General features: G+C 40.4%; 1 pseudogene; it reads left to right on the forward strand.

The window, feature by feature from the left end:
* Window positions 1-108: 108 nt before the first annotated feature.
* On the forward strand, window positions 109-14,573 carry LOC136467369 (ADP-ribosylation factor GTPase-activating protein AGD2-like; annotated as a pseudogene).
* The last annotated feature ends 1,038 nt before the right edge of the window (window positions 14,574-15,611 follow it).

A 15,611-nucleotide genomic window follows, 5' to 3' on the forward strand; every position in this document is an offset into this window, starting at 1 on the left:
TTTACACTCCGCAGCCCACCAATTCGGTGAAATGCGATTGGGTTCAAAACTCAGCCCAACCCATCTAACCCCGACACTGCACAGCCCGCACCAGCACAGCGCCACCGCACTACGGCGTACAGGAAACCGGACAGCTATGCCCGACCGCCTCCTCTCTGGTTCTCTCCTCCTCCCTCCTCCCTCCCGCCCAGATCTCCACGAGCTTCCAGAGAGCAGCAGCAGCAGCCTCGCCTCCACGCGCCACGAGGACGGACATGGCGGCCTTCACCAAGCTCGAGGACTCCCCCATGTTCCGCAAACAGGTGGCGCCCGTCGCCCGTCGCCCCTCTGCCCACGGGGCCTCCCTGATCCGGCCCCTTCGAGGCATTGTTTCGTGTTTCTTGGAATCTCGGTCGTCAGTTGGATTTGGGTGTGTCGAATGGAAGGATTCGATCCGTTGTCGGAGTCTGGGTGGCTGTGACGGAGCTATGGCGGATTTGGAACATTTGTGTGCGGGAGATCTCGGCTTGGTAGCTTGATCCAGTGTGCGTTGATCGTTTTGGATTTGAAACACAGGGATTTCTGAGCAGAGTTGACGTTTTGACGTGATGTGTATTGTTACCATTCCGTTTTTGTTACGACGAATTGGGCATGTTGGTGAGAATGAGTCAATCATATCCTCGGATAGTTTGGGATTGATTTCTTTGAAGGGGTTAGAACGCTTTGATGACAACGGCGCAACTTTGAAGATCAAATATTACTGTTGCATTGCACAACATCTTTGAATAGAAGGGGTTGATTCTATTTGAATTGAGCTCATGGATGGACCTGGTGCAAAGGGTAAAGCTTGCTTGAGCAAATTTTCAGCCTGGCTCTAGTTTTTACAATGGTTTCCTGTTTATTTTTGTTTTGCTGATGACACTAGTTTCCCCATTTTGAATTGATGGTTGCATTTTTGTTGAATCACCTGCTGGAACAACAACAATCCATTTTTGTTGAATCAGCCTGCTGGAAATTTTATAATGAAATTGGACCCTCTTAAAAACACCCCTGCTATTCTGTTTCTTATAGAAATCAAACAAAAAAAGAGGTGCAGGCATTGGGCTTAACAATTTTGCTGGGTAACTTGGCTCACTAATTTCTCTCCAGAATCATCAATTATCTCTGTTTGTTGCCCCCAAACCTTGTTTTTGAACTTCAAAACGAACCTATACATGCATTTAAATTACTGTCCCGACTTGTTTCCAATACCTGCAGGTCAATTCTTTGGAACAACAAACTGATGAACTGAAAGAACGGTGCTCAAACCTGCATAAAGGATGTAAAAGATTCATGTATGTTTCTTGATTATCTCCTGTTCCACATTTGCATAACATTTGAGGCATTCTAACTGCACATAACTTGAGGCAAATGCCATAAATGTGTATTGTTTTATTGCATAAGTTTCTGATAAGGCCCCTTCACAAAAAATTCCGTTTAGTTCAAGAAATACATTCAATATTTTTTTCTTTACTTTGCTGTTCCAGGTTTCGTGTTTTAGTTTTTTGTAATGTTCCATGAGCTAGTGCTTTTTTATTATGTTGCTAATCACCTTAGTTTCAGGGGATCACTTGATGAGGCATATGCAGGGGATCTATCATTTGCAGATTCTCTGCAAGCATTTGGTGCTGGTCTGGATGACCCTATTAGTGTTGCCATTGGAGGTCAGCAAACCTCTGTCTAATGTGTTCTGTCCTTCCATCCTATCTATATCTAGTAGAACAATAGCAACAACAAAGCCTTTTAGTCCCAAGCAAGTCGGGGTAGGCTAGAGTTGAAACCCAACACGTGCGTTTTTTCTGTTTCCATTTTCTAGTTGTCTCACTGTTACTTTGAGTATTTTGGATATTTACGGCATATTTGTTTTAATGTCTGTAGATCAGAACAACAGAATCTTAGAATACAGAAATAGTACAGATACGTACATATCCATGCACTCGTTAATTAATCAAATTTCTCCTATTTAAAATTGCATAGCATGACAATTGATAGCTACAGATTTACAGTCATTTATGGTGTTTCTCTATTCATATTGTCTCAAAACCATATTCGTTACTATGTTGCAGGGCCCGTGATGTCCAAGTTTACTACTGCTTTTAGGGAGCTTGGGACATACAAGGAACTCCTTCGTTCTCAGGTACTACTATCATACAGGGTCGAAATTAGACCTATAATTTCTCCTGCATAGGTAGTTCATGTAACACAAAAGGAATGAAGAATTGAAAGCAAAATAGCATTACTGTTTTTCTGTCTCAGTTTTCAGCTCAACACCAGGGCTTGCTCCTGTGGGTCTGGGCATGATTTGTATTCTTTTCTTGGCATGATCTGTATTAGTTTCAGTTACAATATTCACATCGTTCCTTTTCTTACTTATATTTTTGAATCATTTCTGGAACTTTTATACTCAATCTGCCACCTTCAGTTTCACATATTTTACCACCTAAGGTTCTTGGATTACTTTGTAAATTTCAAAGATATTCAATAAACTGAGGACAAGTGATAAAATAAGGGTTGGAATTTGCAGAACCACAACAGAAAAAGTATGAGCGATGCATTTTTTATTTGTTGAAAGATATATATTTCTATGTTGCTATAAATAACACAGATAGGAAGAAAGTGCCAAAAGGGTTCCTTGCATCCAGTAGTGGCTGCATTATCTAGAAGTAGGAATTGTGTGTTGAAATAGAATAATCATTTCTTCTGCGATGGGATTTTTGTTTGCCCTCGCAATACACTGATGTACTAATCTGATGTCTCTAGATTTGGTAAATTTCTTTTGCTCAGGGCATGCTGATATATCACTTGTATAAACAGAACAAATGGCTATTTTTTACATTCTAATTATAATAAGCATTTTCCCTCCAAACAGGTTGAGCACATGCTTAGTGATCGCCTGTCGCAGTTCATTAATGTGGATTTAAATGGTGTGAAGGTAAACTCCCTCCTCTCCTCTCTGCCTGAAACCTGCACAACACAGCATACTTGTAACTGATATTATTGGGTAACTGATAGGTTGTAGCTGAAGTAAACAATATATTAGGTCAGGTGCTGATCTTTTCAATGGGCAAATGACTTTTATGCTTGTGGGACCAGACTTCAACCCTCTTGCTTCCGAGTTCGGACAAGGAACAGAAAACCTTAAATAGTCCTAAAATCTGTGCCTTCCATCTTGGGAAATACTCCCTCCATCCACGAATAGAAGGCGCAACTCCCTCCGACGCAAAGACCAAGATGCGAATTAAATGTCGGGCCTCCAAATTACTGTGACGCTGCATGCGTGCACGCAAAAAACCGGCTGCCCAATTAGCTTCCACATGAAATCAATTAGCGTGTTGTCTTGTGGCCCCAATCGCTTCATTTTCTCGGCCTCATAGGCCATGCGATCGTGCATGCATAGGAACCGAGGAGTCAATTAGGCAGCATAATAAATACTGCATGCGTGTAAGACTTGGCCGCCCTATATTACGGGACAGTAGAAAAAAACAGTTACGCCTTCTATTCGCGGACGGAGGGAGTAGGAACAATTGCCTTTCCATATGGACAGTAATGTGGAAGGTAGATTTTAACACATTGCTTACTTGATATATGTTCTTTACTTGCTCTGTATAGGATTGTCGGCGACGTTTGGATAGGGCTGCAGTGGCTTATGATCAGGTGATGCTTTGATTTTGACTTATCTGACTACCTTCTTTATTTTTGTTCATGCGGCATGTGTTAGATGATAAATTACTGAACAGTGTGACCTTGTTTTTCTATACCTTTAACATGTTAGTGTAATACACTGTGTATTAAGATTCTGGTGCTATTTGTCAGGCACGTGAAAAATTTGTGTCAGTGCGAAAAGGGACTAAAGCAGAAGTCGTGACAGAACTTGAGGAGGTACGTTGTGAACTTCTGACTAGCCTTTTTTTTAATTTTGTTTTATTCTATTTTATGGGCTAGATGAATGTATATTTAGCTTTCATGCCGCCGCTCTAATTCTAAGTTTACAGGATCTACACAATGCCAAGTCAGCTTTCGAAAGATGTCGCTTTAACTTAGTATGTATATCAACATTTTTCCACATACAAGTATATTGTTCAGCCTTTCCGATGATCGACTTTGCTGTAAGGAATTCAGGTACATGCCCTTGCCGAACATTGAAGCAAAAAAGAAGTATGAATTCTTGGAATCAATAAGTGCAGTGATGGATGCCCATTTGAGGTATTTTAAGCAGGTATGGAGTCCTTTCTACGTGCTTCAGTAATTTCTGGTCTTTTCGGTTGCTTGGGTTCTGATTTTATTCTTTATGATATAGGGATATGAAGCTACTGAGTCAAATGGAACCATTCATTCACCAGGTTTAATAATGTCTCGTGTCCATAGTGGTCTTTAAAAGAAATATTCAACCTTATCAACATGACCCAGCTAACCAGGAGTTAACAATTGCTGTGCTAAGCTTGAAGTGTTGATGCAGGTTCTAACATATGCACAACAATCAAAACAAATGGCTGTAAGTGAGCAAGATAAGCTTGCAAAGAGAATTCAGGAGTTCAGAACTGAAGAGGAAATAGCTAATGTGAGAATGGCTAGCAACATAGACACGTCTACTAGCGGGGATGGTATCCATGTTGTTGGCCTTCAGTCCTATAAAACGATTGAAGCATTAATGCAGTCAACTGCCAATGGCGAGGTATAATTATCCTTTGTGAAGCAAATTAGTAAATATTCACCGATACCAGGATAAACTAGCTTAAAGCTTATTCATGCTGCTTTATATGATGATTTGAAGAGACTCAGTGTTGATAGATAGAATTTACGTGTAGTTGAGATGATCTTTTATAACATTGTACTAATTTGACATGCATGAGCCTTCCTATAATCAGAATCCAAGCAAGTGGTATCCATGATTACCACCATTTTGGTTCAAAATCTAGTATTTATTCTTACATCATTTCCCTTTTGTAGTTATACTGGGCTGAAGTTTTGTTGTTAGGTAATTCGTAATTGTTTTGTGAACTTCTATTGCTTGTCCTTACTAGTCCTGTTTCTTTGCCAGGTTCAAGTTATTAAACAAGGTTACCTATTTAAGCGTCCTCAAAATACACGATGGTGAATGGAAGAGGAGATTTTTTGTGCTTGACAGCCATGGAACTCTGTACTACTATGGGAATAAAGGAAAATCGGTATGCAATCTGATTAGTCTGAATTGGCTAGGGAACATATACAGAGCTTGGCACTCAGTGTCAGGAGTTCTTATTCTTTGCTTGCATGAGTAGGCAAATTTGTATTTGTGATGAGCCCTGGTTGGGTTGGGGGTGATGGCGTGATGGAGTATAGCAGGAGAGGGAAGGAGGCGTGCGGCCAGGGAGAGGGAGAGAGGAACAGCGGAGAGCTGGAGAGGGATTAGAGGGAGGAGATAGGAGGATGAACCTCTATTTCTTTCTTAATCAAAAGGGTACATCTTTCCCTATATTTATAGTCCCTAGTGGACTTGCACACCAAGTAATCTATGGGTAGAATCCTTATAGATCTGGACTCTCCTTTCCTAAACAATCTCTATTTTCTTTTATTCTAATCCTTATCTAGTCCTATTCCTAATTCTTTTCTATTCCAGACTCCTCCTGGGGGGAGGAGGCTGACGGCTTCTCCCAAGCCGTCGCCTCCCCTGCTGCGCATGCGGCCAGGCAGCCTTGGCCCAGGCTCCGGTCACCCAAGGCCCTCCTTTGGGCCTGGCTGCTATTACTAGCTGCAGACATGAAACTTACTAGCTAAGGAAAGTCTGCTTGGCCTGCGTGGAGAAGCTTCTTAATGGCAATGACGTGTGTGTGTGGTGTTGTTGTTGTGGTGGTGTGTGTGTGTTGGGGGGTTCTTTCCTCGCAGGGCGCAGAACCAGTTTTTTTAGGGTTGCAGTACATAATTTGCACGTCAAAATTTATGTGCAGTAGGTATTTCAAGGGATGTGCTGGATTATTTTAAATGCAGTGTATTGTATAATTTATCCTAAGATGCTAATTTGCTTATGTTGTTTTTTTTCTGTACTTTACATGTACCTGTTTCTTTTATTCTCTTGGAAGCAAGGAGTGTCATCACAACAAACAGCTGGTGAAGGAACTGGTGTTTTTGGTCGATTCAGATTCTTGAACCAAAGAGCTTCATCTCAGGGTGAAGATTCATTATCATGTCATAGAATTGATCTCAGAACTTCAACAATTAAGATTGATGCAGAAGAAAATGATTTAAGATTTTGCTTCAGAATAATCTCACCCGTTAAGGCATACACATTACAGGTAACTGCATAGTCCTCAGATATCGAACTTTCTTTGTGTAATTCATGTTTTTTGGTATTTCCTGAACAACAGAACAAGTGAATAACACATTTTATGATTTTTTTCATTCTTTGATAGACCAATGGCCCGATGCCACATGAATGCTTGTAACTTTGTTTATGGCAGGCGGAATCAGGGGCTGATCAAAAGGACTGGATCCAGAAAATTACTGGAGTTATCGCATCGCTACTAAATTCACCATTCCCGCAGCAGGTTTGCTGCAGCCATTTCTCTTTTGCTGCATCATATAACTAGTCTTGGTTTACCTTTTTGGTTGAAACAAAGGATAGATCTATTAAACTCCATGCATTGACACTGGATAATCATGAAGTAATAATGCTTAGCCTTCCTAATTTGGCTCCATTTTAATGCATTACATGCATATGTTCAATCTTTTGATTTATTCAAGATATGGTACTAATTTTGTTATTCTGATTTCATTTCATTTCAGTTGTCATATGGTAATGTAGCAGCAGAGAGTAACAGATCCACAAGTTCTGCTGATTCTTTGTCTATTGAAGATAACAAGAGTTCAGAGGGACATGATGATATATTCAACCTTCTGAGGAATATCCCTGGAAATGACAGTTGTGCGGAATGCCGTTCTCCTGATCCTGATTGGGCATCTCTAAACTTGGGTATTCTGATTTGCATTGAGTGCTCTGGGGCTCACAGAAATCTTGGAGTGCACATTTCAAAGGTGCAATAACTAGTTTCCTTATACCTTGATATATGCTAATCAGTGATAATGTTTGGTTGGCCATATCTTTTGTAGAAAAGTTCAGATTCTTGGATTTATTCACTTAGTGATGATAGATACAGTAAATATATTACTGCATATCTTACTATAGTGCAATACTGCTTTTGTTCTCATTAATTGTCATTTTTGACATCGGCATCTCCAATACAAAGCTTTAGCGATTACGCGATCTAATTATAATTAGAAAAAGTTTATATACTTTTGATTTGCATATAATATAACATTTATTTCCATGTGGTAAATTTAAGTACTTCTATGTGGTAGTGAACCATGCATAAGTTTTAAAGACTTGGTATGAAAGGGAACACTTCGATTTAATACATTTGCTTGTTTTTTTAATAGATGCGCCTTTCATTTTTATCTGGTAATGAATGTGTGACCTCGAGAACTAGTATTTTTTGTTATTATATACGATATCTCGTAGTACTTAAGATTTTAAAAATCTTATCAGTCAGATTAAAAAAAGAAAGCTATTAGCTTGTTCCATATGTCAGTGTCACAGCTAATGTTTTTACTTGATGCAGGTTCGATCCTTGAGACTAGATGTGAGAGTCTGGGAGCCAGTAATTATGGATCTCTTCCATGCACTAGGAAATGATTACGCTAATTCCATTTGGGAAGCTCTTCTTCCAAAAGAAGATCAAGGGTATGTTAAAGCATACAATCAGTTCTGCATATGACTTCACTACTTTTCACCTTGACATTTTAACCATTTTTCTTCCGGACCACACCACTTGATTTCTAGTCTGTAAGCTGTGGGACATTCGCTAGTGTAGACTAACATAGAAGCCAACAAGTTAGTGCTAGCATGAATTGTGTGTACAGGCTGCCTGTCCTTGTACATGTTGTTTCTTTGAAACAGCACAATCAATTCAGTTATAATCAATTCAAATATTTTTTATCAAGTAATATTTAGGCATTTCATAAAAATGATTTACGCTTTCTCAATAAAGGAGAGGTTCCATTGACAAACATAGTATCACAAATACAATGGAGTTAGCATTGTAGACCAAATTAGGACCATTGTAGACCAAATTAGGACTTGATTTTCCATTGAACTTTTAGTGTTCACTGAAATCAATGTGTTTCACTGTGGGTGGTGAATGCACAATAGCACGACGAACATCATTCAACATGGTGCTTTCTCATCTGCAAATTCCAGTGTTTATAGCTTATTCAGCAGGCATCAATATTGTAGTAGTTTATTTCTTTCTTTTCATGCCTGTACAATATTCATCAGTTTTGTAGTTATAATATTCCACAAAGAAGTTAGAAAATAACTATCTGATTGTTGAGTTAATTCGAATCATGTCATTACTATTTGTCTATTTTGAACCATGCCCATTACAATTCCCTCTCTTCCTGAACCGTGCTGTTTTCTACGTTCTCGAAGGGGCCCACATGCAGACTTTTTGTATGACCCAAAATGCCTTGATACTCCCCCTCTCTCTACCTCACTAACATGCGGGGCCCACAGTGATCCCCTTTCTTGCCTTCCTCCACCTAAGGTTCTTGTTAGAATGACATTATCCTAGCCATTATTGGTCTTCCTATCTCAGTCAGTACTGATCCTAATAGCAGATCATTGATCATATCTACATGTACTTTTATACCCTGTATTAATTAGGCTAATTAGAGGATAGTAGATGATATCTTTGATTCTTTCTTTGCATGTATACTCACTGTTGTGAAGTACAGCCTACAGCAATAGAGAATTTATTCCGCCTATCTTCTTTCATGGTATCAACCTAATACACGATCCTGCCTCTCCTTTTCTCTCTTCCCGCTCCTCTCTTTTTTTTTGAGCATAAGGTACAGCTGGGGAGACCTCACCTGTAGAATTGTTTTAATAAAAAGAAACTGTACAAAAAGGGCTTTGCCCAAGACAAAACAAAAACAACAGCGGATGCAAGCCTGAGATGGGCTGCAAAGCTAAGCTAGAGAGTCTATACAAGGAAGGAACTCAAGGCGTTTATCATCACAAAATCTATGAGCCTGAAGTCTAGCTTCTTCACAGAAGAAGCTTTTTCATGAATCAAAGGAAGGACGGCCTCTATCAAAGATGAAGTTGTTTCTATGGAGTTGCATGTGTTACGAATAATAGAGGCTGAACTAGATAATAGTATTGCGGCCCAAAGGGACTATACATAAGTACATGAGAGACATAGGAGGGAAACGCTAGACTAGGAGATTACACTAATACCCTTGACTATTATACCTTAACACACCCTCTCAAATGCATTGTGAATGCAATGTCATTACATTTGAAGAGTTGGCACTATGCACTAAGACGTCGCTTCTCTCTTTCTCACCATGTAGCCTCAAGCAGATCCTGCTGCCACACTAGCTGCAGGCATTGCTGCTGTTCTTCCCCAGCCACAGCGAGCTAATCCTGCTGCTGCTCTCTCAGCCATCTACGTCCATTCTCATATCCCTTTTATTCTAGAGCTCAATCCACCCAATTACAGCATTTGGCGTGAGGTTTTCCATACTCTTGTGGGCAAATACAGTGCCATGCATGATGGCACAGCAGCACCAGACCTACTACTACTTGGATGGCAATTAATTATGCTGTACGCTTCCTCATCTACTCTTCTGTTTCAGAGATCCTTGGCAGCGTCCTCACGCCTGGTGCCACAGCGCATGCAATCTGGACTGCTGTTGAAGGTCTTTTCCGCGACAACAAAGCTTCATGCGCCCTTGCACTTGAGGCGGAGTTCCACAGTCCACACCACAGAACAAGGCGACCAGACGGTGCTCCAGTACTCAGCAACGCCTGAGGACTCTGGCTGACTCTCTCACTTACGTTGGCCAGCAAGTATCCCCCGACACTCGGGGGTTGCAGTTGCTTCATGGCCTCAACCTCAGCATGCATAGTTCCATGGCGACAAATCTTCAGGCTCCATAAGCAGTGCTCCTCAATCCTCATCCTCAAGCGCTCACAAACTGCGGCTTCCCCACCTACAACCCGTGGACTGGGAGTTTTCAGATGTGGTCAGTACCTCCCACACCTCCTGCCGGCTCTCCTCAGGTGTGGGTGTGGTGCAGGAATGGTGCCGGCGAGGTGCAGGCGCCACACACGGCTGGCTTCAGGCCGGCTTTGGTGTCCGCCGCCACCATGTGTTGTGCCGCGTGGGCCGTTGCAGGAGAGTGCAGTTGGAAGAGCTTGGTCGAAGGTCGGCCAAGCAAGCACACATGTCCGAAGCTTAGCAGCAAGTGCTTGTCGGTGTCCATGGAGGAGGGAGGGGAAGACGCGCAGGTGATCGGCGAGTAGTTGAGCACTCTGGATGTGGCGGCAGCAGTGGCTGGTGGGAGCCATTGCTGACAACGAGAAGAACCAGATGAAGAAAAGGGTAATTTAGGCAATATGGAATACAGTCGCCTGCATGTGGTTCCAACATCTTCAAAAACGTAGAAAGTGCACGGTTCAAGTAGAAAGCGAATTTTAATGTTATGTTTCTACGTAGACAAATAGTAATGGCAGATCTCCGAACCGTGACATTTATAATGGCATGGTTTGAATTAACCCTTGAGTTATATGCGGCCACTGACTCTATTTCTAGCCATTACTCTCTCTGGTCCAGTATACAAGGCATCTTCTAACATGGCACTGTCTCCTAAATTACACTTTGACCATTCATTTATTTTATATTATATTGTTTATGGATATAAACTGATGATTGTTTGATAGGACATTTGGTTACAAATGTAATAGTATCAAGTTTGTATTACAATAGTTAAAAATTGTTAGCCAAATTATTGGTCAAAGATTATAAAGTTTGACTCTTGACCTACGCAAAATGCACGGGAGGGAGTAATAGTGTTGCAACTAATATGTTTTGGAGTGCATGCATGGAGAGCAAATGCTGCTGTTTTTCTTTTTGTGCAATTTCCTTCTTGGCATTTTGTTATTTTATTCTATGTTCATCCAGAATGGACGAATCAAATGGAGCTATTCTTTTTATTGAAAAGCCTAAACCTAGTGATGCTTTCTCAATAAAGGAGAGGTACATACAAACAAAGGTAAGCTCTTCAATTCCTTTTATCTTTGATCAACCTACTGATGGTTTCTCCACAATCAATATATGACCTATCATGCATTTATTGTCTGATGTTAGTGACAAGTATTCCCTGAGTGGATGAACATAGTTTGATTCTGTTGTCATTGCCATCTGTTTTATATTTTTAGTTTAGAAACATTTTTTGCTTTAATTTCCATCTTTATGGAACTAAATCATTTGTTTCAGAGAAGCTAACCAGCCCGCTAACACAGGGAGTTCTAGGAATGTATTACACAATTACTGGAGGCGCCCTTTCTAGTTTCTATCAAATTCTTGTGGACATATATATTTAGTGTAGTGAGCAAAATTTAGATGGACAATGGAGATTCCCTTATGATGTAACCTTTGTTACATCTTATAGTCGGAGTCAAGTTTTGGCCCTGGGCTTTTGATACCAAGCTAAGCCAAATATATCATTCCTTATGAACTATAATTGTATTGTTGGATAGATAATCTGCTACTTGCATGTGCGGCAAATCATCTTTGACCCTAATCAGAATTTGGATCAGCTTTAACTAATCAAATAGCAAGCCACAACTATGAAAACCTTCAAAGCTGAAACTATGTTCAAAGAGGGAAAGAAATTTTATGACATAATCCTTTTTTTACAAAAAAAATAATACTTAGATTTGGTAGGTCCTATGAACTATTCCATCCTATTAAGTTGCATGCACCAACCAGTTCAACCCAAAAGCTTAAGCTGATGGGGAGAGGTGGACAATTCACTTATATTCCAACACTCCCCCTCACGTGGAGGCTTTCTTAGGCCTCAGACGTGGAATAGGAGCGAGCAGCAATTATTTTATTTAATAAGCCAAGCTAATAATATGAGGAGAGGTAGAGGAAGACCGAAATTGACATAGGGGGAGGCAATAAAAAGAGATTTGAAAGCTTGGGATATACCTAGAGATCTATGTTTGAATAGGAGTACTTGGAAAGCAGCTATTGAAGTGCCTGAACCGTGACTTGGGGCTCTTGGTGGGTTTCAACTCTAGCCTACCCCAACTTGCTTGGGACTGAAAGGCTATGTTGTTGTTGTTGTAATTGCGCTAACCAGGATTCGAACTCGAGACCTCCGGCTTTGATACCATATTAAGTTGCCTGCACCGACCAGTTCAGCCCAAAAGCTTAAGCTGATGGGGAGAGGTGGGCAATTCACTTATATTCCAACACATCCATATCATAATATTTGTCTATAGCCATCATTCGCATGAACCAAGGAAGTATTGAATCTAGGGAAAAAAGTTAAATGAGAAATTGCCACATACACCCTAATAAGATGATGTCGTACAGCTTATCTCTTTTAAAACTTGAAAGAGTTGTATAGTAGAAATATCGCAGCAACTTCACTCGTAATTTCCTTGGTTGGCTGGCTAACATTGTGAAAGAATGCTTTCCAAGAAAGTGGATGGATATTGCAAATTTTAGAGTATTTTCCTTGGTGGGCTGGCTAACATTGTGAAAGAATGCTTTCCAAGAAAGTGGATGTTTATTGCAAATTTTAGAGTATTCATCAGTTTGCATTTCCTCATTTTGTAAGGGCCTTTGTTCATATTTACCAGACTCTACATGCATATATTTGAGCCTACTCAGATGAATACAAGTGCTATTCATTAAAACAAACACGCGCAGCATGATATAGTGCTGTTAGTTTGTCTTATATATGTTTGCTTCTGATGATCATTTCCTGTTAGTATCATGTTGTTCATTCTCATAAATGATCCATGCAGTATGTCGACAAACTGCTTTTTGCCAGAGATCCCGATCAGATTACCATTAATATTTTGGAAGCTATAAGGAAAAATGATGTGAGAGCAGTATATCGAATTCTTGCAATAGCTGAAGTCGGTGCTAACATGACATATGATGCTTTGAGCAAAGATGTCCATCATGTTCAGCCAGTGACAGACAAGATGTTACTTGATCCAATTTCTTGTGAGATAATTCAGGACTCTGGGAAACCAGAAGGCTGTCTACAAGGTTGTTCTTTATTGCACTTTGCATGCAAATATGGTCATCCTATAATGGTGGAGCTTCTTCTACTTTTTGGCGCGGATATTAATATGCAGGACTTCCATGGCCGAACACCATTGCACCATTGTGTCCAAAAGAAAAATGATGAACTCACCAAGCATCTGCTGAAGAGGTAGGCTTGAATTCTTGATAATATTTGTTTCATGATTAGTTTTATTTGCAATATCATCAGCAGCTTCATATTTATGCCCTCATGCCATGTTGTTCATGATTCCCAAACTATCTTTCCACTTGAGTTTTTTACTATTTCAGTGTATTCAAATTTATCTTTGTATTTTCGTTTTGTTCAGTATAAACTAGTCAGTGACACATTTAGACTTTCATTTGAACACCAAGTATACATGAAAAATTCTCAAAAAGTATATTGAGCTCGTTCATGCAAATGTGTCGTTCTGTGTCCAGATTCACTGATCACTGTAAAAAAGGGCATTATGAAGGTTTATTGCCTCAATTTTTAGTCTAATGAAGACTCCACGTTTCCTCTGTGTGCATTCTGGCCATTTGCTTTCTTTGCCTGTACAAAGAACACATTCTTCTTCGTTTATTTTCCCTTGTTACTACTATGATTTCCTTATATTGCCGCCATAATTTTCCTTCACAGATTATGGAATACATACTTATAGATGGGAGGAATTTTTCTAAAGAACTATTATGATCCTTTGTACAGGGGTGCGAGAACAACAATTAAAGATGGCGGAGGTCTGACTGCTCTGGAGAGAAGAATGGAACTTGGAGCAATAACTGATGAAGACTTATTCATACTATTTGTGAGGTATGGTCGAGGTGGTACTTTATAGCCTTGGATTGCTGATAATCTCTATTTAAGAAACTCTCCTTGTGAATGATTCTTATAATAAAGTAAAGCTAGAGGCCTCATCTCCAACTTTGTTCCCCTAAAAGGAAGGGGAAAAGTGCCTTGCGGCCTTGTGGCAATGGCAGCCTGCAAGTTCTATGGGTTCAATACCTGCCATTTTTTGTGAATGTGTGATTCCATCTCAAGATTGCCATTTTTTCTATGTATTTAATTGGGCAGCATCTCACAGTGTGAACAACATGCTTGTGCAGGTGATTGTTGCAATACAGGGCTTTGGCAACTAGCTGTTTGTACCTGATAGTATTGTTGTACCCACCTAATTTCGCTTCTGGAATGAACACGATTTCTACACCTGAAGACAAAATGGCTTTTACCGTACGTACCATGATATAACTTATCTGACTTAATGCGCTTGGCTGTGTTTGTAAATTCCACTGTTCGACGTGACCACGTCGCTGGTTTTACAACAGTTATAGGCAAATATACAGTATTGATTCTTTGAATATGATTATTGAGGTTTTAGTTTTTGATGCCAAGCATGTAAGGAAAGAACACATGATAATCATGCATGCATGTTACCGTTGTGCAATTTTCTTTCTTTTATTTGTTGCAAATTTGCAACTGTACCGCATATGGTCGAGCTGTAACGATTACTGAAATTTGCGGGTATGTGTATCCTGCACGATATGAATCAACTTAGAAGATCAAATATTCAGCAGGCACAATGCCTGGTCATGCACAATCAACCTTGTTTTTTTTACTTGATTCCAACGATCTAACTGATGCATACACAATCCATCAACTATGAAAATGCAAGACATTTGATTTTGGTTATTGTAGCCTTATAGTTATAGGTAGCCTGTTGAACTGAGACCTCCACACTCCTGCACAACACTACTTGCAACACTGCTCCATTCAAGCACAGCAGCAAGAGCACTAACAGCTACCATCGTCACTGGATGACAATGCTAACACGTTGATACGCCATCGTCATTGTTTGCGCCGTCGTTACTGATGATGACCCACACCGAGACTGCCACTACTATGCAAGTGCAGCCGCCACAGGCCGCTGCAACCTGCAAGTCGTCAGTCGTCACGCCACTGCCTCCGCTTGCACCGTACCAAAAGTTTGAGTCACCAACTTTTGATTAGTATTTCTCCAAAGGTTTAGAGCCTAAATATTTAAGTTATGTTTCTTTTGTGAGGAAACGCCGGCAGCTTGCTCTGGAGTTTCGGGATACTGCCACTACAGCGGTGCCTATACATAGGCAAATAATACATGCACGTTTGAGACCCAAAAACGCCGTGGCCCGGAAATCACGCGGTTATAAATTGGATTCCACCAGACGCGTCTCCGTGTTGCAGCACCTAAAGCTAAAGGCCATGCACAAGAAAGGGAGACTCGGCCTGCACAAAATGTCCACTACTCGATCGGAGCATCCATCCTAATAACTCGACAGGGTCGGCATCTCATCCTCTCTTTGCATTTGGAAAAACGACGACCTTCCTGAGATCTGAAGCATAGACAAGAGTTATGCTGTGGCAAAGTGATGCTCTGCTGGTTTGTGTTTTGTATCAATTGTAAAGGTTTTTAATGGATGATGTTACGCTCTAAG

The sequence above is a fragment of the Miscanthus floridulus genome, chromosome 7 (assembly GCF_019320115.1).
Source record: "Miscanthus floridulus cultivar M001 chromosome 7, ASM1932011v1, whole genome shotgun sequence".
Taxonomy (NCBI): domain Eukaryota; kingdom Viridiplantae; phylum Streptophyta; class Magnoliopsida; order Poales; family Poaceae; genus Miscanthus; species Miscanthus floridulus.